Genomic DNA, 26,871 nt, shown 5'->3' with positions numbered 1-26,871 from the left:
CAAGATGATGAGCTGTGTATCTCGATTTTTTTTATGCAAACTCTGGTCCGCGATAAAAGAGCTAATATACGAGGAAATTTATAAGAGAATTCCGCACGGGTAAGAAGACGTTGTAAAAGATAACATTAAAGCAACTGTATCTATATAAATGGTTGCAAACACGGAAAGTAGTAAGTAAAAAATAGTTGTTTTAATAGTAAGTAAAAAATTGCTAAAAATTATGGGCATAGCATGTTGTGCCCAAATGCGATATATTACAGATATATTACATGCGAGTGTAAAAACATTTAATTATAGATATTATGCAATTTAATTATATAGATATGCAATTTAATTTAATTATAGATATACAAACAATTTTATAATCGTTATATAATATATAACAATTTAAATAATTTAATAATGTAAAATGATTTAATTTTTGAATTTAGAATTCGCATTTCTTTGATGCAATCGTCGTTGCATCTCTCAAGAGATATTCTTTCTTTTTTAGTATAGCCTGATTATCGACTAAATGGAGTAATCTGGTAAGAAACAGACGTAGTGTAATCCGCAAGAAGTAGAGATCGCGAACTAACAATTTCCAATCATATTTATATCCCCCCACCAAAAAAAAAAAAAAATGGATTTTTTTTTAAGAATCGCTACTTTACTAATTTCGTCAACGAGGATCAAAAAAATGATCGGCTTAAAATGGAAATATTCACGAACATCCAGTTCAGATATCCACTTAAATAAGCTTGAGTATAGGCCTTTATTAAATGTAGAACGCGATTGAATAAAGTGATGCAGACGATGATAAAAAATATATGAATACTATATAGATTATTCCAAAATAATTATTAAGTCTTATATAAAAGCTATATTTGTAAAATAATAAAACCCCCAATTTCTTACCATAAATAAATAATTTTATTACAATTCATTATAAGTTTGTATGTGCTTATTATTATTATTAATCTGTTAATTTTAATATAAACTTGAAAAATTATCGCGATGTTATTCGCTATTCACTTGAAAATCTTTGCACGAGCAAAATTATTATCAAAATTGTCAAAAACCGCGACATAACTTTCGAGAAAGTCCTGAAACCGTTCACATAAGATTCATAAATTTTCACGCAACTTATCTGGCACGAGATAAAAAAGTTATAAAGAAAGAAATTATCAGTTATCATACAAAAACTCTACTCGTTACTAAAAAATATATTTTAAAAAGAGAGAAAAATCCAGTAAAACCGTAAAAAAAACAATCATTAAATACGATAGCCGAGACTTTATTTTTCGAATTAAAACATTGAATTAGCATCATTTCTGTAATTCTGGATATTTAGATAATAAATTTAAAACGATGTAAATCGCGCTCATTGCGCTTTTCGCGTTTCCCTCGACTTGTCGATTGAAAAAAAAACCTGAAAAAAAAACCGTTTCTTTGGAACACCCACGAGCCAGAGAGCTCGCGCGTCTTATTTACGGTAATCGTCCCTCGTCTAAGTAAGAGGCGGTTCTCGCTTTTCCGGGTCTCGCTCTACGAGATCGTTCTCGTTCCTGAATATCCGAGGAGTCACACTACTGCTGCTGCCGCGCTTGCTCGCCAATATTAACCCGTCCTACCGGCGGCTGCATACTTGTACCGGCCTGACAAGGCGCCCGATTTATGGTTATCAGAGAGAAATTTCTCAAGAGCTTAGCACGGAATTCCGACGTCCCGGTTATATTAATTGAAACGAGACGGCAATAAAGACTCCCGGATGTTATTAGCGAATTATCGATACATCGCCTAAGAATCTGTTGGTTGAGCATTTACGCGGAATGATGGACATTGATGTTTAAGATCGGATCAACGTACATGTCAGTTACCTGAGCACAGCTTCGCGATCAAGTATGTATTTACGCGAGCAGTTAATGAATTGAAATTGTAGTCATACTCGGTAGACAGTGTAAAATGACGGTATAATGAAACGCGTCTCTCTCTCTTTTTCTCTTTTAATGAATTTAGATAAGAAAGAATTCGTTTTAATGCTAGAATTTTAATTAAAACTGTGGCACTTTAAACTAGTTGCTGTATGTGTATGTGTGTTCTGGTATTTTAGATAATATCTGCTATAAATAAGATTCTCATGTGACTAATAATAATAATACTCAATATATTTTTTGTTTAATTACTGTTCAATATAATATCTTTGATTTCAAATTTTATGTGTAACTCTAGTATGTAATTTATAATTTATTTAATTTAAAGTTTATTAATTTATTTATAATTATCATTAATTCATACTCTGCACGAAGGAAATAATATACTTCTTAAAACGCCATGCTTTAACATTGATGTCTGTTAATAAATTTCTGAAATCAACCATTAATGAACAGATTGAGAAGATCACGCACTTTATTTATCTCCACGTCATATCGCGAGCTCGTAATTAATCTCCTTACTTTCCTGCGAAAGTCGAGCAAGCAAATAAAGGATGTTTCACGTGATCGGAAGGAATTATATCGCCGCACGAACGGGAATCATCGTCGCTTATCGCGTTGCTTATAGCATCTCATTCCGACGAGATGGAACTCTCTCGCTTCTTCTCCTTCTCTCCAGTGACAGGAAGCGAAATCAATGAGACGGAGAACAAAAGTTCCTCGACCTAAGAACGGCGGAGAAATAATGGCAGCATTTACCGGCGCGCGTCCTAATGGCCGGAGTTAAATCTCGGCGGTCGCTCGATGAAAGATCGTTCGGGATTTGCGAAAATGCGGGCGAATCATTGGACGAATCGCTTCGAACTTGTCGCGAGTTAGTAATCGCCGACGCGGGTCGATCCCGAGGGAGAAAAAGTAGTTCTCGAGAAGGGTGTAAGAAAATTCTGTTCGCTTTACGAACTGCGAGCGAGAAAAGAAAAAGAAGAGTAAAACTTAAATATAAATTTATAACTCGAGAAATTTTTAAAGATTTTTTTCGTATTGAAAAATTTTTCGACTCTACCTTATCGTGAAATTTTATTGATCGCGAAACTTGAATTCCTTCAATCATATGAAATATTAAAATGTTTTTCTAAAAATTTAATATTCGCATTTACTATCTTAATTATTATTTAAAACTATTATAAAAATTATTTATTTAAAACTTCATAATTAAAAAACTAATTTTCGTATTATCACACGAGAAGAAGTTTATGCGATGATGACGTTTCTGCAATTTTATTATTAATGATTTCTTGAACGAAAATTCGATGATTGATGCATCCGATCGCGACAAAGTCGATCACGCACCGATGACCACGACAGATCAAATCTTCGGAGACGAATGCGTCGATTAATCGAGGGAGAAACCGAGATTTCCTACATCGTCGATGTTCTGTTTGATGACCTTGCAGTGTCAATCGCACAATCATTAGGTGATCGATTACATCACGTGGTCTTAACGTGCGAGAGCTTTGATGCTCGAATAGAGTATTGAGAAGGGTGGACTCAAACCTATGTTCTGTTATCATCATAATGTCTATCATAATGTGTGTGTTTCTAGACGTATTCAATCTTGGAGTATATACATTAGACACAATCTTCTCACTAATTAATCGCAATTGTGAACTAAATATATAATTATGCTTTCAGAAAGAATAATTCGAAATAATTCAATCGTTATATTTTTCTCATCTAATTCTTTAACATATATCTTGCGTTAAAATAAAAATTAAAAACAAGACAATTTATACAATTAAAGATTATTTAAATTAAGAAACGTAATAGAAAATGTATGTTGCGTGTATTCATAAAAATAAAATTATAATTTGAAAATATAATTTCTATATATAAAAATCTTATCACCGGGCGGTTTTATCCTATTCGCAGATTACGCGAGTATAGAAAAATCTTTCGTCCCTTCTTCTTATAATCTATCATTAAACATAATATCCGGAGGGAACTCTGTTTTATGATAAAAATACCGCTAAAAGATAAAAGTTAAAAGATAAAAATTCCGCTTGATCGATATGGTATCGGAGATATTGAAGACCCCGAGAGCCCGTTCCGCAATTACACGAAACCGGCTTCAATTAAAGCTTCGTCCCAGCGTCATTACGCGCACAATGGATCGCCTCGATTTATGTCGGGCGATCCTGAAGTGGCTATTCGAGCCGAGGGTCGCAAGTCGCACGCAACGCCGTGTTATCTGTCAAGCGATTATGAAGTAAGGATACCTTACATCCTTTCAATTCAGTTCAGCGTTTGCCTCACGGATCATTAGAATTCCAGACTAAAATTATCCTTGCATCAAAGGAAGAAATTTTTATACTTCAACGCAAATTTGCGAAAAAGTAATATTCAAAAATTCTCAAATCACGCGAGATTTAAATCTCTCCATTCTTTTAAAATGCTGCATTGTGAATTTTATTTCATATCAAATAATGTGATATTCTTAAAATTTTATTTCGGCAACAAATTGAATTGAATTGAAGTTCAGTGCTCCTCGTTTAATAACGACGACGCGATCATCATTGGAGAAAAAAAAATCGAAGATCGTCGTGGCGCCGTTACGCTCGTCTCGAAGAAACCGGGAGAGAAGGGGGATAAACAGGGTGCCCGGCGGGCATAATTAAACTTGTCGCTGAAAAAATGAGCAGCCACGAAGGCGCCGTAAATAGGAGAGAGAGAGAGAGGAGGAGGATTTTTGAGAGGAGTTGAGCCGCGAGAGTACGAGAGTCATGCGAGCGGTAATTAACATTCTGTCGACAGAGAGACAGGAAGAGAAGGAGCGAAAAGATATCGGTACAAAGATGGAGACGAAGAAGACAAGTCGGTTTCTCTCGTTCTCTCCCTTCTCTTTTCTCTCCATTTTGCTCTTCATTTCTCTTTCTCTCTCTCTCTCTCTCACTCTCTCTTTGCGAGGATAATTCTCCCGGCATCGGCAAAGATAAAGAGGACGACCGAAAGGCTGCCGGCCAAACGAACGATCTCGTCGATAGGATCTAAATTAAACAGCTAATTAATTGCTCGGTCGAGCACGTCGCGATACAGCCGCGCGATTAATCGCCTCGTTCCTGAATCAGCCGCGCCGCCGTCGCGATTTGTTGTCCGCGTACGCGAATTATTACGTCATTAATATGTATGCGCCAAGGCAATCCCTGGTGGAAATACTTTGCCGATTATGGAGGCTAATTTTGAGTGAAAAGCGTCATATCGATAATATGATATATATAATTTTAAATTATTAATTAGGTATAAATATCTAAACGCTCGCGATAGCATAAATATATGTATAATGGTTGATTTATACATTGATTAATTAATTATTGAAATGGAGATTATAATTCAACTTTTCCGTATATAATATAACATAGCAATATTGTGACACTCGATAGCGCATATTATCGAAAATTATGGCCGAAATACGAGCGATGCCGGAGATCGTATACGAAAGGAAGCTTACGATGGGACCGCCCGCTGTTTTAATTGACGGCTGAAATCGAGGTCCTATAAAAATCAACGAGTAAGAAAGTTTCGCGCGCGACGAGAAAGAGGATGCGGAATGTACAGAAAAATTCCTCGCAGTGCTTTCTTTTTTAAATGAATTTCTTTATAATTATGTAGTATTAAGTTATAAATTATATTATACGTACATAGTTTTTAGATTTTTCATCAAATTAAACGTTCTTTATATTCGCATAAAATATATGTAATAAGTCTTCTATTTTCTATTATATCTTTCATCATCGTTTAGATGCCTAGACTCTTATTTTTTTTGTATTTCTCGCTTTAATTATTATTACTACTTCAATTAATTTTCATTTTTCTCGTCATATAAATACATATATTAGAAGAAAAATATACGCGCGTTGACCCCATTTCCACATCTACTAAAACTACTACTTCCTTTTCTTCTATTCAACATGCTTTTGCGATTCTCTGATATAATCGCAGATTAACTTTCTTCTTCGCAAATGGCAGAGAAGACGCGGAGAAGCTCTCTCGGAAGAAGCACGTGGCGGAATTGCCTCCACGCTGAGCCTGACTGAAAGAATAAAGTCCGGAGTGAAAAGGATAGCGGACCTATCTCGTGCGCAAAGGACTTAACAAAATCCTCTCATCTTCGCCGCCATTCTGACGAGCTTTTCGTAAAACGGCGTATTATAACCGCGTAACGAGGACCTCTTGGGACCCAGATCGCGTACGAGCTTAATCGTGAGGAGCATCTACTGCGGGATAACGCGACGGTCCTTTTAAACGAAATTCGAGCACCGTTCACTCTTCTCTTCCTGGTTGACACGTGAAATAAGTATGTAGATAAAACTAACAACGTAGAAAATCCCCTTTGTACATATTGCACTTTAATCTCAAATCGCTGGTTTCTATTATTATTTTTATTATTATTATTATCTTTTATTATTTTTTGTTTTATTAAGATGAATAGAAAATGATAATGTGTCAAAATATATATAATTAATCAAACACAACAAAACAAAATAATAATACAAGTGACTATATATAATAAGATTATTAAAATTAAAGTTTTTATGTCTAAAAAAATATCAGCGAAACTCATTAAACGAAATAAAATTTCTAGACAAAAATACAGTTATAAATAATTTGTATAAGACAAATAATTAAAAAACTAGAGATATTTTTTTTCTTTTGATATATATTCCAGAAAATATATGACTGCCTCAATTTGTCTTGAAACTATGCTTGTACGTGACGTTGCTAATAAGCGAAATGTTTCGATTTCGAGGCCCGGCGAAATATCAAGAGGTACCTACGCGATTTTTTACGACTCAATAAATCATGACGCAAGGATGTGCTCCTGTGCGGTACGCCGGTCATTATTTACGCATCCTGCCACGAGCAGAACGAAGGGCCGGTCGGCCATTACACTCCTAAACCCCTGTAATGTTGTCCGCCCCAAAATGCGAACGGAGGAAAGTATCTTCTTCCGCCCTTTTCCGCGTTGTTGAAAAACCGTCCGTTGCCTGTGGCAGAATCGAATTTGACGAATGTGTACTATCACGCGCAAACTCCTTTCACCTTTCCCTTCCATCGCTATTTGCAAATGCTTCCTTATTATTAATACTAATGCATGAAACGTTTGTTCTGTCAAAATAAATTCTCATTTGTCAAATGATTAATATATCTTATAATAAATTAATAATACAAACATTCTCTATATCACGTGATGAAAAAAATTTTTGAAAATATTGAAAGAATACAATTACTTTTAATCTTTGCATATAAAATATTTTTTTACGAGAACTTTTATTAAAGTATATAATTTTTCAAACTCAAGTTATATCACGCTATTCTTTATGATATATTAGTATTATTTATTATATATATTATTTAGCGATTCAAGGACTGTGATTGCCGAAAGAAATAAATTGCAGAGAGTTTTATCCGCGAATTAGAGTATATTTTAAATACTCTAAACTCTGTTTAAGATTCGCGCGATTACTTCTTGTTTTTTCTTCCCTTGATCGCGTGGAAGGTTCATGAACTCCGTCGCTGATTTCGCAATTGCACGTAGCGTCATAAAGCATCCACTATCGCGGACGATCGGTGTTCCTCGTCGCGTGAGAAGAGATCGGTTATTTTCGCGTTACGAGCGAGGCGCTCTGAAGAGGCCGGCGTTCATTTCCGCCTCTTCCGCGAGTGTTCGTAAACCGCGTTAATCGCGTATCGTATCAGCCGAGTCACTTTTCCGTCTCGATAAATCCACTCGAGAGCTTTATTCGAGAGAGATCGGAAAAGAGTCGAGAGTGCAAACGAGGCGCAACGACGTCGTTTCTGCCAATTTATGAGACTGCTAAGGGAAATACGTAACTCGTCCGCGCAAAAGTCCTATTTAATGACTCCCCGTCGCCATTTCCTCGACGTAAAATTGAATAGCTGAATAAAGTCAAGATAATAAAAGGACTTAATTTTTTTTAACATCGAAAGAACGGAAATTCTAACACTGAAACTTTTTCACTCGGCGATCCTTATATTATCGTTATCGTTTCATCTTAATAATCGCGAAATTAAACACCCGGAGCTGTCTACAATGTGACAGGAGATCTACGTCGATTACAAAATCGTTTAAAATAATTAACGATCCTTTACGTCAAGGGTAAAAAAAGATATAAATCTTCCGATATCGCAATCAGCGGTGCCGCAATCGCGATTGGCTGCGCTCCCGATCACGGAATTTCGCGATATTCACGCACGCGCGCATACATACATCATCCAGCCGTCACCGGTGTCATTATGGATCCCCGCGAAAAAACCCGTAATCCGAGTGCATCGCCGACACGTCGTGTCGCGATGAGCGCGCAGCTGGTTTTTGGCATACCCTTTCGGGTACCAGGTGCTGGTGTGTCGCCGGTGGAATAACCAGTTTAAATTGGCCGAGTGAAATACTGCAAGGTACACACGAGCGGCACGGGAATGGGAAAGAGACGAAAAGAGAGAGAGAGAGAGAACGAGGGTGGATACGAGGCGATAGACAGGAGGGCGAAACAGTGTAGACGTGGGACCATCTGACGATGGGAAAGCCACCCCCACGAATTGGGGATTCGTGGGTCCGATCTCCGTTGGAATTCATCGGCGAATATAATGTCTTTGTGCGTCGCGACCGAAGCCTCGTTAGTTACTTTAACCCGTTTCCTCGCTGCCGATTCTCATTAACACGTGGGATCGGCGAAAATAAAAGAGACGGAGCGAGGAAGCCAAAACTTTCTCGAGAGAGAAAACGACAATGACCGATGCAATGAGCAACTGCGTAATTAAATGACGACCTCGTTTCGTCAAACGTGCGAAACGAGGTTTCACGCGGAACGCGAAGATCACGGAACGGATTTTAAACGCGTGAAACTGATTGGGTCGGAAAAAAAAGATGACTTCTAACAGCGAAACTTCCGATTGTGCGAGATAATTAATACAATTCGTAGATTGACTAAATTGTAATAAAGTAAACGTTTATTTGCTGAACATTTAAATGACAAGTTTTTAAAGAGAAATACTGACTTCTTTTTTCTTATCTCAAAATTATCGAATATGTAATAAATCTTAGATTGAAGAGATATAATAATGGTAAAAGTAAAATATTGAATCACGACTGAGTTATGCAAATAGACTACTAATAATGTATCAAGTCCTCGAGCAAATAATGAAATAATTAATCCTCCAGTTTCCTAAGGGACTACAAAGGAAACCCTCCTAAATCCTTCGAGAAGGCGAAGCTTAAGGGTAGGTCGCAGACAAACAAACATGGTTCGATAACCACGGCAGGAATATTATCCACTTGTATGTGAAATTTGATAAATTATGAAAACGAGATGTTACGCTTGAAGACAAAGTATTTACTTATTAATGGTGCAACGCGCGTGTATAAAAGTTACTTAAGAAGAAATTTGTGTTTATAGAAAATAAAATAAAAAGTTCTTTTTATCACACAGAAATAGATTTTCCAAATTTTACCAGAAAATATCGCAAATTTTTATAAGAAATATTTACACACACGAATAAAAATATTAAAAAAAATATAAGATATTTCTAGAGTAATAAGAAGCCTCACATTTTATTTTAAAAAAATAATAAAAAAATCTATAATAAAATTATACACGCAAAAAAATTTCTAGATGTCGCAATAAAAATTATCGCTATTTTTTGTATCTGATAGAATATCGTTTGTCACAGATAGAATTATCGTTTGTCACAGAGAGAATTTTTTAGTTCTGTCTCTGTCATTTAGATTGATTACGTGCAAAATATATACGATATTACAATATTTGCTAATTGTTTACCTACCTCAGTTAATTTTTCGCACCTACAACATTTTTGCTATAGTTGCAAAATCATTTTTTTTAGTGTAGTATAATCATAATAATAATACTTTAATAAATAAGGAATAAGATAGTAAATAAAAGAAGTGAATTAAGATATATGCGAAGGTACGAAGAAATCTTTTCCTTTAAAAATACTACAATATTCCAAAAAAGGAGTTGCATTTATAAATTAATACAGATACAAGAACGAAAAAATAGATCTAAAATTTTGCGATTATATATTTCGACGCAGATTTTTTAATATTATAGAGTACGCGTCTGTGTTTTCATCGAGGAGGGCAGCCAGGCAAATAAGCGTTACCTATTCAGAAAAGGTCAGTTGGCGAGTATCTCGGACTTTACGGCGTCGTAAAGTCCTTTAATGATCGCCCAGAAGGATCGACATTACGATCGTGAACAAGAAAGATCGAGGAAGAAAAGAGAGATAGAGAGAGAGAGAGGAGGGAAAGGGGGGATGCGATCTTGGAAACTGCGAGCAATCTCGCAGTCTTCGAAATGTCGCTTTAATGTTGCCTTAACGGCTCTTCCGCGAGTTTCACACAAAGTACCACACAGTTCTCTTCGGAAAAGGTATTGCCACTAACTGTGGTATAAACTGTGTATATAAGTCGCGATGTGGTCAAGTTTAAAAGACTACCGTAGAGCGAGATAGGATTATTGACATTAAAAATTGAGAATATGAATGCAAAAATCTCTCAGCTGTAATATTTTACAAAGATGAAATCGTAGGTTCTCTTATAATAATGTTAAATAAAAAACAAATAAATTTTCTCTATTTATGCATATAAAAAAATATTACAAAATATAATAAGGTAAGCAAAAAAATTTCAACACTTTAAACATCATCTTGCATTTTTATATGTAATTTTAATTCCATACTTTTTTTAATTACGTTTCTGATTATTAAATAATCGTATTTATCGTTTTGATTGTCAGTAAGAAAAAAATTTCGAAGCAACAATATCTGAATACGAATATATATTCCATCGCGATAAAAATGTATACGCTCCGCTTTTTCTTTCGTCTAACTCCTTCGCAACGCTGACGGAGTTACTTTCATTATTCTGACGAAATGAGCGTTTCAATGTATACGAGATCGTTGAGCCATCGCGCGCGATCACGGAATCCGCTCGTTTGCGAGGGTGAGTACTGTATTTCAGACGTCGCTCCGTCTTGTTGTCAGTTCCGGGCAAACTAGCTCCGCGACGATGATCCTTCATTCCGACCGTCCGAGATTCGACGAGGCAAATTTAGCGAGATAATGAAGCGGGCAGCGAGCTAACAGTGACAAATGGCACGCGCCCGATGGGCAAACGAATCGCTAGATATGGATCCGCAAATTTGCTCGACAAATACGCGAATCCGTTTAATTCGCTTTCGATGAATTAAATGAATATATGCATGAGAGGAGATAGAGAGCAGATAAAAATCCGAGATCGGGGTAACTTTGTGCGTGAACTCGCGCGTCTCGATAGCTGATATAACATCGGTACACTTTCGGATTTCTTTTTTTCGAACGACGAAACAATTTCATGTTCTAAATTAATTATAGGAATAACATATACATAAGTGAAATACGTGAGAATAAAATACTATACGCATCATTAATTAGTAGATCATTATTATAAAAGTATCAGAATATTTAAAGAGCTCTCGTAAAAACATTCTCTGCATTTCACAGCATGAAAGATTTAATTCATAAAAATTACATCGATACATTTCCGTCATTAAAAAACGTCATTAAAAAACGACTGAAAAATTCCGTCGAAGTTATCCTGTCGGAAGTTCGCGCGTCCATCGAGACGATCATTAATCTCTCGACTGTTTCAATCGAAATGATTATTGCACGACACGCCAGCGGCGCATTTTCGTGCCGAGATTAACAGGACGAGCGTTGCCTAATCGAAGAATAATTTGTGATTAATCTCCTAGACACGATTAATCTTCCATAATGGTCTAACGCGCTCGCTCGTCAGCGATGCAAATCCGAGATCGAGGTTGAATCGGAGTGATTTTCGTAAATTTTCAAATAATCTTCACGCTTTCTACGAAATTAGGATTTTGGATTACGCATACATCATGTATACCAATCAAAATTTTTAGACAACTTATATAAAAAAAAAATCTCCCAATTAACCTAATTAAATTTAAGATTAATTTAATGCATGACCCAAAATCTTAGTTTTTTTTTTAGAAGTAACAGCAAAAACTTTAATAGTCCAGCAGAAAAATCGTTATATAGTAGTTTCAGAAACTATAAGGGTAGAGATTTAATAATTTCCTCTCCCCTTTGCGACGTGTGAAATTAAAATTTTGTCGATCGCGCATCTTTTCTCGCGGATATGAAAAAAGTGATGTCGACACTTTTCCCAACTAGACGCGCGCGATTATTACATCCTTTAATTAACGAGTTCCACCTGCGCGCGCGCGCAGTTACGATAAAGAATCGCGGCCGCGAATTAAAACGCCGCTGCAGATTGTTCGACATCCCCTCTCGCATCAGGGGAACGGCCAGAGCTAATTTCGCGCGAATAATTTTCTTTTTTTTCCTATTTTGCGGTATATCGACGCATGCCATCTGCCGCGGCGCGGACTGCCAATCGTCGCCAGGAAATTCATTAGGAAAATACCCGGAGTGGTGGCGGCGTTATGGCGAACGCGGTTTCGATGATGTAGAGGAACGAGACATCGGGGGAGGTTTGTAAGGGGGAGGAGAGGAGGAGACAGAGCGACACAAAACCGACCGACCGACCGACCAACCGACCAATGTTGGGGAGAGGTTGTATTATACAATCGAGAGCGAAATCGATAACTCATCCGCGCGCCCCAGCCCCGTCGCTCCACCTGCTCTATCCGGTATGTCAATCACGCCCTGGCGTTATCGGCGATGCCGAGTGCGCAAGCTGTCGACGATCGACGACGCGAATTTATCGCGTCGGTCGACGACGTGCGATGGGATGGTCCCCGTCACGTCGTCCACGTGTCCGAATAAAGGACCTCCTTTAGATGCAGCGATTGTTAATGCGGTACCGATTGCGATTGTTGCGTCGCAATATGTTCCCGATCTTTGTCGAATAAACCGCACCCTCTTTTTTATACAGATTTGCTAGTTTTGCTAGCATTTACGGCCTTCTGATTGCGAGTGCAAATTATTGCATTTGTGAAATTTTATTATTATTATTATACGTTATTTTGTAGTATTGTTATAAAAATGTCGAAGAACTCTATATGTGTAAAATGCTAAAATTAATTGTATTATAGTTTCGAAAAAGCGTAAGATTAAATTTATATACTAGATATTAAGATATATTATTCCATAAAATCGTGGTAACGATACTTTTTAATCGAACTTTTTTCTATCTGGAAACCGATAAAGATGCAAATGCGTCAAGTGCCTCAAGCCGTCTCTATGTGCTGGGACGATCGATATTAACGGAAATCGATAGTTCAGTCTAGACATTGTAAACTGCAGCACTTTGCTTGTCAAAATTTGCAACAATGAGAAATTCTGCTATGCAGAATTTCCTGGTTGCTGGTTCATCAGAAATGTAAATTACTGTTGACATTCTTGCATCGAGCATAACGGGTCAACTAAATTTTTAACTAATACACATTGTGCGTATCTCATACATGAATAAAATATAGTCTCGATTATATAGAACAGCAACCTATTATTGACTTAGGTTGAATGAAAAATTTTCTTTCCGAAATTCGACATTACAATCTTCATAGAAAAATTGTGTTACTTCTACTTTAATTTTAATAGTTTGTAAAGATATTAATATGAGGAAAAAAATATTTACGTGTTTTTTTTACTCACATATTGCAGCATTTATAAGCGAGTGCACATTTGATAACGTTACATACCTGAAACATAAACAGAAATATTTACATTAATATTATATTATATTAAAATATATTAAAGAGAACACGCATATATTAATATCAATAATAATTCAAAAAATTAATATCTAGCAAGTTAATGCAGCTAAATAATTATAAAGAAAAAATTGTGTAAAAAGTAATGATTTCACATACATAATAAATATGCGAATCAAGTTACGATGGCAATATTATTGCATTATTAATAATATTAGAAGAAATTATTTAAAAATGTCTACAAACATAAAACGACGCACACGAAGATCTATATAAAACTATTCTTAAGTGAATAATGGAACTTCCGAAACGCCAAGCGTTGAATTATTGGAACGATTTGGCGGGTATGCAAGGTTCTGGAAAGAGTCCCGGAGGACTCGAAGGACAAAAGCTGAGCGACGTTGAAAGCTTCCAAAAAAAAAAAAAGAGTTACTGTCGCCCTGACAAATCGTGCTATATTTTGATACAGCGTCAGGGGGGAGGAAGGGAAGAAAGGGCCGTCGAAACCGACGAGAGTGCGGTACCCTTAATGGAATCAGAGGGATTACAACGTCGAGAGCACGGATTTCCTTCCGAAGAGTACTCCTCTCCCCGGTGCCCTTTTTGTCGGTCGTAATCTCGCCTCGTGAACCCTTGGATATTTCATAATTTTTCATCTACACTTGCGTCATCTACGTATGGACCAGGAGTCCATTTTTCTACGAACTCTTGCCGGGATTTCGAGAATCCGACGAAAGATTCAGGGATCCAGAAAATCTAATAAATTTCTCGGCTCCTAAGGTAGAAACTGTCGAGTATTCAAATGTTACGGACGATAAGTTTAACAACCCTTATATCTTAAGTTAGACCTTGTAAGAGGATTGTCGGTTTTGAATTCTTCATTTATTTTTTGAATTCTAAAATCTTTGACTTTTATTATACGCTCTTCGAATCTTTAAGTTAAAGATCTTTTTTAAAATGCATGCAAATTTCAGCTTTAATATAATTTTATAATAAGATTCAATATACAACGAAACTTTGTCTCAACTTTAATATTATAATTCGATCGAGTTCTTAGAAAAATGAGATGAATCACTATTACATTGACAATGAATACTTTCTCGATCGAAGGGAAACGTCTGAATCAGCAGAATCAACCGAGGTGGAAATCATGCTCTAATCGCGAGAAAAGACGGGGAAGCTCGAAATGCACTATTAGCACGACGCATCACGTGGCGACCTTATCCCGAGATGGAATCTTCCTCCCCTTCTCCTCTGTTCTCACGGTTTTCGTGACGCGGGGCGTGCGGCATTGTTCGACCTTGTCGTCGACGATGATGGCAAGCCTTATCTCGGTGGTCGCGCGTGACTGGGCTCCGACAGCGGGGGTGGCTGCGGTCGAAAGTCCAGGGAGAGGGTGACGAGGATGACGGGAATAAGGATGAAAGAAGAGGGAGGACGCAGAGAGGGAAGGAGGAGACGAGCGCGACATCGTCATCGTCGTCGTCGTCGACGACGACGACAACGTCCGATAACATTTCTCTCTCTCTCTTTCTCGTCTCTCGCGACGCACAAAATGCTCCGACGACGACGACGCGTTGCAAAATGCCAACCGCTGCAACGCTTGCTGCGACTGCACTTTCCGTCCCTTCCCGCCCTCCGTTCGATACTTTGACGTTTAACGTCGCTTCGATCGTAACACGAGCGTGATGGAATAGAGCGTATCTCTCACCATTTTTGCAGGAAATTTAATGCGGGGACATTTAATTTCTAACCGTGTATTTTCGAGCGATATTAAAGGCGATGGGCTCAATGTGAATTTCGATGGAAAATAGAATTATGATATAATTTTCTGCACGAGAGAAGCCACCCCTTTTCATAAAAAAATAATATAATATGTAAAATAATGTATTATCAAATATGTAATTTTTCTAATAACGGATTAGATTATAATTTCAGCGGAGAATAATTTTATTATAAAATAGTTGAATTATTTGAATTCTTTTATAATAAATTTGCAGATTAATTTTTTTCTAGGTAATCTCCAGACTAATTGTAAGTATTGGTTATACAATATATGCATATTTGAATAAAATTTTGCGCAAAGACACTTCCTTATTACGCAAGAATCAAATCATTATCGAACGCGAAAGCATTGTCTTGCGGAGTGAAGAAAATAATGCAAATGTAATAGTAATAGCCGCCGATTTTCCGCAAACGTGCCATTTCGACGTCGCGACGCCTATACCATCGTCGCTCAAGTAGCCAATTAAAATCTCTTTGGCGTCTTTTTTAGGAGTATACGCCACATGGGTGGGACGGGCTAATGAATTCTGGCAAAGGGCGTTAGGACGTAAATCCCCCGGTTTGCAGCGCAAACGACGAGACGCCGAAGAGAACGCGAGCAAGCGAAGTGGAGCAAGGGGGTAGAATGAAATGATGGCGGGGACGAGAAAGTCGAGGCATCGGGATTCCTGGTGTACGATGCACCCGGCAGACGGGATCGATGCCTTCCTGTCTGCTCGTCCGAAGCCCTTTACAAGATATCGGTAACACTACTGCCGTTTGAGCGAAATGAAATTTTTAAAAGCATCGATCGGAGATCAAAGGCGAATCATAATATCGACATTTGATTGCTTGTCATAGCAGTACAAAGTGATCAACGCGATTTCACGGTGATTGACTCCTTCTATCTTCGATAGTTACGACGTAAAATTGCAAGATAAAAATTTGAAAAATCTTTGAAAAAAAAAAAATTTGTAATGTCAAATCTGAGACATATGATATATTAATAAAAAAAAATGTTGAAAATAAAGACGTATATATAATTATAAATTGTAATAATTGTAAAAATATAATTTGAAAAGCAAAATATTATTTCACGGTTTATATATATATATTTATTATATATTTTATTAAATAGAAAATATACGTATATGTATTTCTTTTTAATTCATGATAAAATTTCTTTTTCCATTCTTTTTAAAACGAAGAAATAATGAATTCAAAATCCATTAAGCTCTTCTGACATTATTTCACTGGATTTAACCGCAGACATCAGTTTAAACGGAAGACATTTCTTTAAACGAAATTAAACTTAACTATTCAAAAGCACATGAAAAATCTAACAAATTAATTGAAAGAAGACAGCTTTGACTACTCCTTCTCAATCGATTACGTCAGGTATTAAATCGGTCTGACAGCTTAAACAATTGTGAAAAGAATATCCTAGCTTCAGACGCGTCAGACAGGATCGATGTCTTTCTTTCGCGCAAGGAGGGAAAGATCCACGTCTAGAGCATGGATCGTGTCGTCGCGTATTAACTTAAACCTTTCTTCGCCAATTCGAGCCTCCTCCATCACGGGAACAACGAGGATTGGAAACGGGGCGTTAAAGGGGCCGGAGGGTGGATTTATGGAAATTCGGTGGCCCGTTTAAAAGAGGGCGCCGTGGCTCTCTTGTCAGTGGAAAAGCTTTCTCCACCCCTTGTCCTATCCTTCGGTAAAAAACATCCGCGGTATGAGAGCTGATGCGATCTTTGATCTCGCTGCAAGGAAGGATGAGGGTCGTCATCGCGCGAACAAGCCGGGACTATTGTTCTCCGTCGACTACACACCTCGAGTGAGATTATCTCCGTTCGGTTTTAAGCAAAATGACGATGAGAAAGAAACAGAGAGAAAGATCAAAGGCTCGCGTTGTTTCGGAGAAGAGCGAGTTGCCGCGATAGGGCTTGTTTTCCAGCAAAATCGCGGTGCTACGGAAGTAATAGCAGCCGCGATAACGGACGATCGTGATAAAGCGAGAGGCCGGTAATTAAGATCGCTTCCCCGAGGCATACTTGTCGACGCTTATACTTTACTTCGGAATACCGTGATTTTTGCAGCTACCGCGAAGCTGCTTCGGACGTTTCGCCGTGTTTATCTTTGGCCCGGTAATATTATTCGAGCTCGATGGTTATATTTCCAGACAGACGATGTAAATAATTAGCGCCGCTGTCCCGAGATACACATTATTAAACATGTATATTTTCATTAATCAAAGAATCAAAAAAAATATATCGAAGAACGTGAAGTAGCAACGCTTATATTCGGAATTTTTGCATCATTAATAGCTGCTTTTTATCGTTAGCAGATAGAGAGCCGACAGGATTCGCGGATGGATCGCGATGGCGGGCTTCGTCCGTCTATCACCGAGAGATACTAAAAAGCCTGTACGTGTCTCCATAAATGTTAATTAACAATAATTACGCCGCGCACGCCCTCACCCTGCTAAACATCCTAAAGGATTGCAGGACGTCCCGTAGTATAACCAGCGGATATCTGCTGCTTTTTACACGTCACCGGGGAGACGCCTAACGAGGAAATATCGTCCGGCAGATGTGGACGATTCAACGGGAACCTGAATACGGCGGGACCCCATACATATCTCGTACTGTCGTTCTGTCGTCTCTTCCGCGTGTGCCGCGTACTATGTCGTTTTACATGTTTCAATTACATCGCGCGAAATGAGATGTCGCGCTTTTGTTCAAAAATCACCACGCGACATTTCGAATTTCTCGTAATATTATTTCATTAATTTTAATACATTTTACCATGTTTGTGTGTGGACAGATAAATGAACAAAGCATAATATTAAAATTTTAACATAATTAATTTTAAAGTATCGTCGTTATGTCAATTATATTTAACCCTTTTTGTTCGACATTTATATGCCCGAATAAGTTTCTATCGAATTCTGCATTCGCGTTAATAACGCGTCGTACTATTAACAAAGCACGATTTGATTGATATCATGCACATAGTTTCGACGACTGCGACGAAGTAATCGGTCTACTTCTACGACTGTGACTAATCGCGAATAATGGTCATTTCATAACGCGAGGTCGTTCGTTTCGCAAATCGGTCAAATGATCGGCCGCGAATCGAGCGCACAATCGATTACGATCGGCATGCGGTAACTCGAGAACTTCGTTGAAAATAGGTGTTAAGTGCGGCCTGCAACAGGTTCCCGACTTCCTGCACTTTACGGCGAATGTCGCCGAGACACTTAACGACATTGCTTTCACTCGCGGATTCTTTGATTAATCCAAAAACCAGTTGTTTTCTTAACAAAAATGTTCATAATTTCTAAAGTCACTAAAAAAAATTTATGTAAATTTTTCCTAGCTATTATGTAAATAACACGAAAACTGGTTCTCGTTATTCACTTTTAAGTGTATTTTATTTCAATGCGATTTCAATGCATTAAGATGAAAAGGCAAGAAGTATGTTAAAAATTTTTCTCAATTTTTCTCGAAAGTAGAATAAAATTTGATAAAATTGAGAGACTAATAGAGCCGCGTTTACCCTTGGACACTCTGTACACATATGTCGCGCGCCTGAAAACCAGTCTTCCACTGATTGCCCGTGAAAAAGGAGAACTTATGTTACTTTCCAGCATCACCTGTCTCGCCATTTGAGGAGACGACTTTCAAGTTGGCGAAGCTCTCGCCATTTTCGCGTTCCACGAAACCGCTTGTGATTAACTGAATGGACGCTTCGAAAGGCAACTAATGAACTGGATTAGATGGACTTTATGACATATACTCTTCGATAAATTACATGCTTTATAAAATTTTGTGGCTTAATAGGAAACAGATAAAATAATTAAAAAGCAAAAAAGTACACAAAATACAGATAATCCACATAAATTAATCTTTACAGAAAGAGGGGAAGAAAGAAAATCAAGTTTCTCGATCAAATATTTTAAAATATGAAAAGTGTGTTAGAAGAATCTCTCCTGCATTAAATTAAACTTTCTACTTACTTTACACTAATTAAATTAAATTGTTTACTTTCTTCAATTTACATCTTACACTGCATGTAAAATATCCAATGAGTAATTCTCAGGATATCTCGTCTATTTATACATTGAGAAACTTCCTGCAAATTATCCCCGCGGAACCGTACGCTTTATTTCTGCCGTGCACTTGTTTCCGTAATTATGCAGTTTGGGGTCGACAACTAACAATACAAACCGCCGTAATAATCCCGCAATTATCGTGTAATACCGCTGATAGGTCGTGTCACGAGCGACCGGCGCTTTCCATGAATCTCACGCTTGGAAATTTTGCAGCGACACGCGATTATAGCCTCCTCCGTTGCGTTAATAGCGGCTGCACAGTTTCGCGACGGAAATTTTTGACAAACAGTCGAAAACGCAGTTTTCTCGTTTGGTCATTGATTATATACGAGTAGCATACAGGGGCCGAAGAGAGCGAGCGAGGGCCGCTACGCGGGGCTTCAATTCGAGTTTACGATCCTACTAATATCGGCCTCTTCGGCAAGGGGTCCGAAACCTCAAAGGGTCGAGTAATTACGTCTGTTGCTACCAAACTATATACCGATCGTTATATTCGAGTGGGCGCCAAAACGCTCGAAACGCATTCCGTTCGGTAATTGCAAAAAGGGCGGACACAAAAATTTGCCAGGGATGAAACGCTCGTCTTCGTGTATTTTTTTCATTTCGCTTTTCGATACGAGAAATTTATATTAATAATTGATTAATAAACTCGAATCTTCCCTTCTTTTCGAAAAAAGTATAAAACTAAATTAATAAAGAATCACATCAAGAAAAAAAAGAAATGTTAAATTGGAATAAAACTAACGAGGAGATTCAGTAAAATTTAATAAATATAATTTATCTAGTTAATTGTCAAAGCGACAATAATAAATACCGTCGAGCATTTATATCTATTTCCGTCTGTTGAGAGATGATAAGCGTAAAAAAAATTCATTTTATTCCTTTTCGTGAATTATATCCCTATTCCGTTCAGCGACTCCTCTAATAGGCACGATAGCACTTTCCGGACTGATTGACTAATGGCGCCATTAATAGATAATGAAAATTTCTACGGGCTGTTCGCGTTAACTGCGCGCATTAACATTTGCCGAGCGAAATCTTGCTAAGACGCGTTCCTTAGAGATACCACGTCAGCCAGCTAGATACCGTAGCTAGCTCGCTGATATACGTATGTATATACATATATGAGCTATTATTAGCCGACCACCTGTACGACCCGAGGCAGTTGCTCTCTCTCACAATCGGCTACATACGTCTTGGTTCCCCCCCAGGGCCGTATCGATCCCGAGGTGGTACCCTCTGCTCTTCATCCGCGATCGGCTATCTACCTGATACCGGTTTCCAGGAAACGAGATGGTGGCTAATTAACAGCCGCCATCCGCACGTATGCTGCCACTTACGCCGTAAAATGGATCGGTGTACTCAACGAAATTGTTAATATCCTGCTTAACGCGTGAAATATATTTAAAGTAACTCCATATAAAATTAGAGAGAGAGAGAGAAAGAGTTACATATGTTTAGATATACATATAATATAATAGAGTATATACCTATATAAAATCCTTTTTCTCTTCAAAGATAAAGCTGGTTTAAAATTTATTATCATAGCATAGTCAATTGACATAAAAATCGATGTAACACATATAGAGTATTAAATAATAACGTAATTCTTGAAAATAACGAGATGTCAAGTACTATTTTATGAAATGCATCTTATAATGCAGATATAAATAGAAGATATTTTTTCTACGAGGCATATTATATTTATAGGGATTAAACAAATAATAACAAAATAATTACATCGTTTCGATATTTTCACTTAATCCATTAAGCCGACTTCCGTATATAAAGCTCGTCCGTCCAACCGCGATTAATTTCCGAACTTTCATTCGAGCGGCTGCTTTTCATGGGATATTAGCCCGGATCGCAAGCCGTTGCGTTAAGTATGATAAATGGCATTTCGTCGGACAGACATTCATGCACCCCCGAGACCGCAAGTTTCGTCAATAATAATCGCTGCATCCGGGCTTTTATCCATTAGATTCTTTTGTACTGGCTATTTAATAATTAGGAATGCGCGACCGGAAGAGAAGATAGAAAAAAAGGATTTAAAGATACACCTTACATTATACAGATAATATATACGCATAGATTCTTATCGAGTCACCGTTGCAGCGACCTTCTATATTCTTAATTAAGAATACCGATTATGACGAACCATCATTATTTCCGGCGTATAATATCGACATTTGTTACTCCGTATATAGAGTGTGCGCGAGAATATAAAAGCACCGATTATTAATTAGTGTATTAAGCCAAACGGTAAATCCTAAGACAGGAAATGCATTGAAATCGGAGACGCTCGAATGTGCAACGGTGAATGTGCACATGCAGTTGCACCGGTGCGGTGCCGCGATGCAATTCCGCTTATAAAATTCGACGCGACGCGGAGTAACGCTGTTATTTCGGTCGGACCGAAATAATTGGAGATAATTCTCTGCGCTGTTGTTTTTAATCGATCCCACGACCGTCCGTCGCCGATTACGTCTGCGTCCGCGATTTAATTGCAAAATCCCCAGCTTTCGGCGACGCGCTGTTTACTAAATCTGATAATAACATTGTACGCGCACACTGGGGTATCATTAACGCTAAAATAGAAATAATCAAATCGAACGGATAATGCCTTCCCCCCTTTCTCTATATATGTGTATATCTTCTGTCCTGGTCGTGAAAACAGATTAGATTAAAAAGCTATTTTGGCTGTGAATTACCGAATAGATTACATTGCATTTAATTCAACTGCGAAATATTTGCACAGTACTGTAATAATATACAATAATGTAATAAAATTTATATGCCATGATACAGAAAAGAGTATCATGGAATAAAAGTATATCCTGCGAAAAATTTATGCGTACGTGCAACGCTATTTTTAGCTCGTCCGTTATACAATGGATAATTAGATTCGTTCCTCGGAATCATATATTTTCCACGCTTTCATAAACGGTCTGATTATCTCGTACGGTACTACTCGTTACTTGGCGCAGTTCTGGTCGCAATGGAAATTCAAGCAACGATCTTCTCCGAATCGCATCGCGTTATATCATCATAATTAAAACGCAATCCGAAAAAGATTTCCCGATTCTATTCATTCGAGAAGGTCGACTAGTCTCAATTTACACTGAATTTCTCACATTTTATCTCAACACTATAGTAACAATGATATAATTATCCGTTGAGACAGGAAGCGAACTGTAATAAAGCAATAAAATTTGCTTACTTCAATATAAATTAATACGATAATGTATACTATTTCTGTTCAAATAATTAACACGACTTGAAAAATAATTTTCTTCGAGAAAGTAATTGCCAGCTTTATGAACAAAAAGCAGAAAGATGCTAATTCTGATAGCTCAGGTAATAATCCTGATAACAATCTTTCCGGATCGACAAAGTTGTCCACTCCTAAACCTGAAGCTCTACCGCCTAGGTTAATTATAGCTTCGCGTCGTAAGGGCCGGCTGCTCGACTGAACTAGCTCTTGCCGTCGGACATCGTTAACTCTTTTCCCCATCTAGTAGTCAGGGGGGGCCGCGCAGCGATACGAAATCGCTAACTGCATCGCTAATTAGCTAAGCGCGTCGACGCTAGGCGGAGTTTAACGAACATTACGCGCGAGAGTAACGACGCGAGCGGCACGCAAATTAGCCTCCCCGTTCGAGAGGAATTTTCAGATTCATCGACGCGGAACACTTTGACGTTTCTCTCGTCGCGTTTACGACGGGTCGCAGATCCGCCAGGTGGTTAAGGGGTTATAAATGTAGGCATAACTATGCATTACGCGACGCAGCACAGCGACGATGATGACGACGGCGACGATGGCGAGTTCGCGCAGCACGTATACGAATGTCGCGTAAATGTCCGCTTTAAAGCTGATATTTCAGTGCGCATCGTCCTTCAGCGTCCGGATGACACTCTCTCTCGTCGATTTGTTGCAGACTAGATTGACTAGATTCTACTACTATCAAGCTGACATAATTGCATTCGTGTGTCTGACGTTCCGTTTTGTGAAAACTCATATAGATATGATTAAGAATTTAAACTCTTCAAATAGTTCTTCATAATTTAAATAAATAATTGTAGTTATTAAATTTAAAAAAAATGCTCCGAATGAACTGATCGTGAATTTCCAGACACCTGCATTGTATTAGTGCATATTAAAAACTGCTATACGTAAAATTACTTAAATATATGAAAATAAAATTAATATTCTAAACAATTAAGTGTCTGTGCTCGAAGATGATACTGCCGATTAAACTTTAATCAAACGTGTATTCTTGTCCATCCAATAATTGAAGAGAAATTATTTATTATATATGCCATATTTATTTCTATTCTTAAACGACTTATTAATAAAAGCGACTTGAAGATACATTAAATTCGATATCGTAAATTTATTTATATAACAAATTTCATCTTCAAAAGAACGCTCCAAACATCCTTGAACGAATTTCTACGCAATATTCGCGCCTTTCGAATCAAATTTATCGTTAAATTCGAAGACAGACGAGATTTCGCCTTTGATGTTATCGCGATATCGTAACCGATGTTAACACCGGAGAATCGTCTCGCGGCAGGCTAATTAAGGGTTTATAATTAGTCGTGAATAAACTCTCGGCAATCATGCACGTGCGTCGCGCGCTAATTAACGGGGACAATGGCCTTAGCGAGCGAGCGAGTGCGAAAAAAAACGCCGCCCGTATACTTTATCGCGCACTTTGATTAATCGAAGATTTTTCGCGCGCTAATTGGAAAGTGAGTCGATAAGATTTACCTCTCATCGCCAAGTCTCTATCCCACCCATTTCGGTAATTTCTATAATAATTAATTCGTCCTCCCTCGTGTGAAATACGGTGATCCATGACGGTGGAAGCAAATGTCGATTCGTCGCGAATAATGTGTGGGATGTCTGGAAACTTTCGCGCTTCCTCTCTAACTCTCTATATATAGATTTGAAAATCGAGCCTCTTTCACAAGATATCAATAATCTTCAACGTTTGCAAATGATTAGAAATTTATTAAGAAATGGGTCACGCAGTTGCGATTAGAAGATTGAATTTTTTTTAAGTAAATTCTAAGGTAGTTAATAGATTCTAGAAAAGAAGACATTGCGCGCTGCAAATGTGCTTTTATGTGGAAGTCGCTCTTCAACTTGTCAAGATATAGTAAAGGGAAATTGTTTCAAGATATCTATAAGCGAAGGAACGGGATGGATATCTTGCATAATTACTTGGAAGCACATAGATTATATATACCTCAATCCGCGGTATCATCTATCATGACGCAGTGACAGTGATATATCTTGGGTGCTTAGTAAAAGGGATTTAAAATTTTATCTAAATATATAATAAAATGATTTTACAGCATGTAGAAAGAAGCGTTTTATTCTCCGAAACATTCCAGCATTCACTTTATCATAAAATGACATATGCACTATTAGTGTCACCAAGTCTGATAGTCATCAATATTTCGAATTTCAATGAAATCTCTCTCTATCTCTTTCTCCTTTTAGTTTTATAAACTATTAACTCGACTTTTTTGCAAATAATGAAATAATTCAATAGTTCCATATGACAAGCATATATATATATATGTATGTTCAACTACGCTACAGGGCGCCATTTAAATGCCCACTTAAAATATTAATTATGCATAAATCCTCACTGTACATGGCAAATCGCATGATTTGCAGAGATTTCTAATTGCATTCGTGCACTGTAATTGCGTAAGACCGCGATTTCCGCGGTAAGATATTAATGATGCATTACACGGCCGAGCGTGCTTCCGTTTTTTGAAGACGTCACGTGTGAGACTACTATCATGAATAATGCGCCATGTGATTGTGCAATATTTATGATCCATGAAAACACGATGTGGTATTGCCACGAGATGTGTCGGTCCGGAAATGTATTAATATGATGATGTATAATGTATACTGATCGTGACAATAATTCGATATTTCATGTTCATTTTCATATAACAGATTACGATGGGTGTGTGACGTTGGCACCCCTATGTTACGCTATCATAGTTCTGTTAAGAGTTCTGAGTTATTTAGAACCATGGAAGAGTTCTTGATAATTTTTAGAAATAGTTCCGGTCATTACGATAACGAAAATCAGTTTCAAAAAATAGGGGTGCCAACTTCACATTTTTTTACACATCGAGTTCCAATAGGTTTGAGCAGAGATTTAAGGTTCTTTTAAATAGTTATATAGTTCCTGATTATTTTTTTAAAGAGTTCTGCAATTTTTAGATAAAAAAACCTACCTTCAATATCGAAGATATTTTAGAAATATCTTCGATATTGAAAGTATGTTTTTTTATTTCTATAAAAATTGCAAAACTCTTTCAAAAAATAATCAGGAACTATATAACTAAAGAACTTAAATTTAAAAGAACCTTAAAACTCTGCTCAAAACTATTAGAACTCGATGTGTAAAAAAATGTGAAGTTGGCACCCCTATTTTTTGAAATTGATTTTCGTTATCGTAATGACCGGACTATTTCTAAAAATTATCAAGAACTCTTCCTATGGTTCTAAATAACTCAGAACTCTTAACAGAACTATGATAGCGTAACATAGGGGTGCCAACTTCACACACCCGATTACGATTATTATTTTTATTCGAAACTAATTCTGATCTGATATATGATCCATATAAATGCTATATTAATTTTTTTCAAAAATTGATTCGATTATTATTATACACACAGATAAAACATTTTAACCCTCTAAAATTTTTCGCGCAATATTAGCAGACTGGAAACGCGGTTCCCCTGGTGTTAACTCGACGTTATGAAACCCCGAGTGTGCCGAAGGACTAATCCATCCCCCTCGGCATGTCATGCGCGACCATATAGCGACAAAACGGCGGCGTCATATTTTTTCCAACGATGATCGCGCGACGCGGTAAACGAAACAATAGCAACCCGCCCGCAGTGCGATAAAGCCGATACGACGTGCATTTGCGCGTGCTGCAGTTGCAGCAGCGACGAATATTGCAACTGCAATTTTCACGAAATCACCTCTTACACAAAGCCCGCCGATGCGCAAGCTTTATCTTCGTTAACATCGAATTACGATCTGTGATTTCGTGCCACTCAAATGTGTTGCCTCGTTGAAACGAGGGAAAATTTTAATCGCAAAACTCCGCGTGAAACGACTGCACAAGCTGCGTGTAAAGAACACGGTATTACTTTATGACTATAAGTTTTTATGTATTTTTTCATTCGCTAAGAGAAAATAAAGATCGAATCGTCCATATTTCATATCTCTACTCGATAATTCTAATTATAATTAGAA

The 26,871-nt window shown here is 37.5% G+C and overlaps 1 protein-coding gene and 1 long non-coding RNA gene across 6 annotated transcripts in view; one reads left to right on the top strand and one right to left on the bottom strand.

The window, feature by feature from the left end:
* The window catches only part of LOC145938383 (uncharacterized), a 238,741-nt gene that overhangs the window by 88,418 nt on the left and 123,452 nt on the right, over nt 1-26,871 (top strand). The window lies entirely within an intron of this gene.
* The window catches only part of LOC145938372 (uncharacterized), a 204,296-nt gene that overhangs the window by 85,620 nt on the left and 91,805 nt on the right, over nt 1-26,871 (bottom strand). The window lies entirely within an intron of this gene.

This window comes from Prenolepis imparis, unplaced genomic scaffold (assembly GCF_030444845.1).
Source record: "Prenolepis imparis isolate NDT839.2.m4 unplaced genomic scaffold, iyPreImpa1.0 SCAF_7, whole genome shotgun sequence".
Lineage (NCBI taxonomy): Eukaryota > Metazoa > Arthropoda > Insecta > Hymenoptera > Formicidae > Prenolepis > Prenolepis imparis.
Note: the sequence above shows the minus strand (reverse complement) of the source record. Positions and strands in the feature narration are given on the sequence as shown.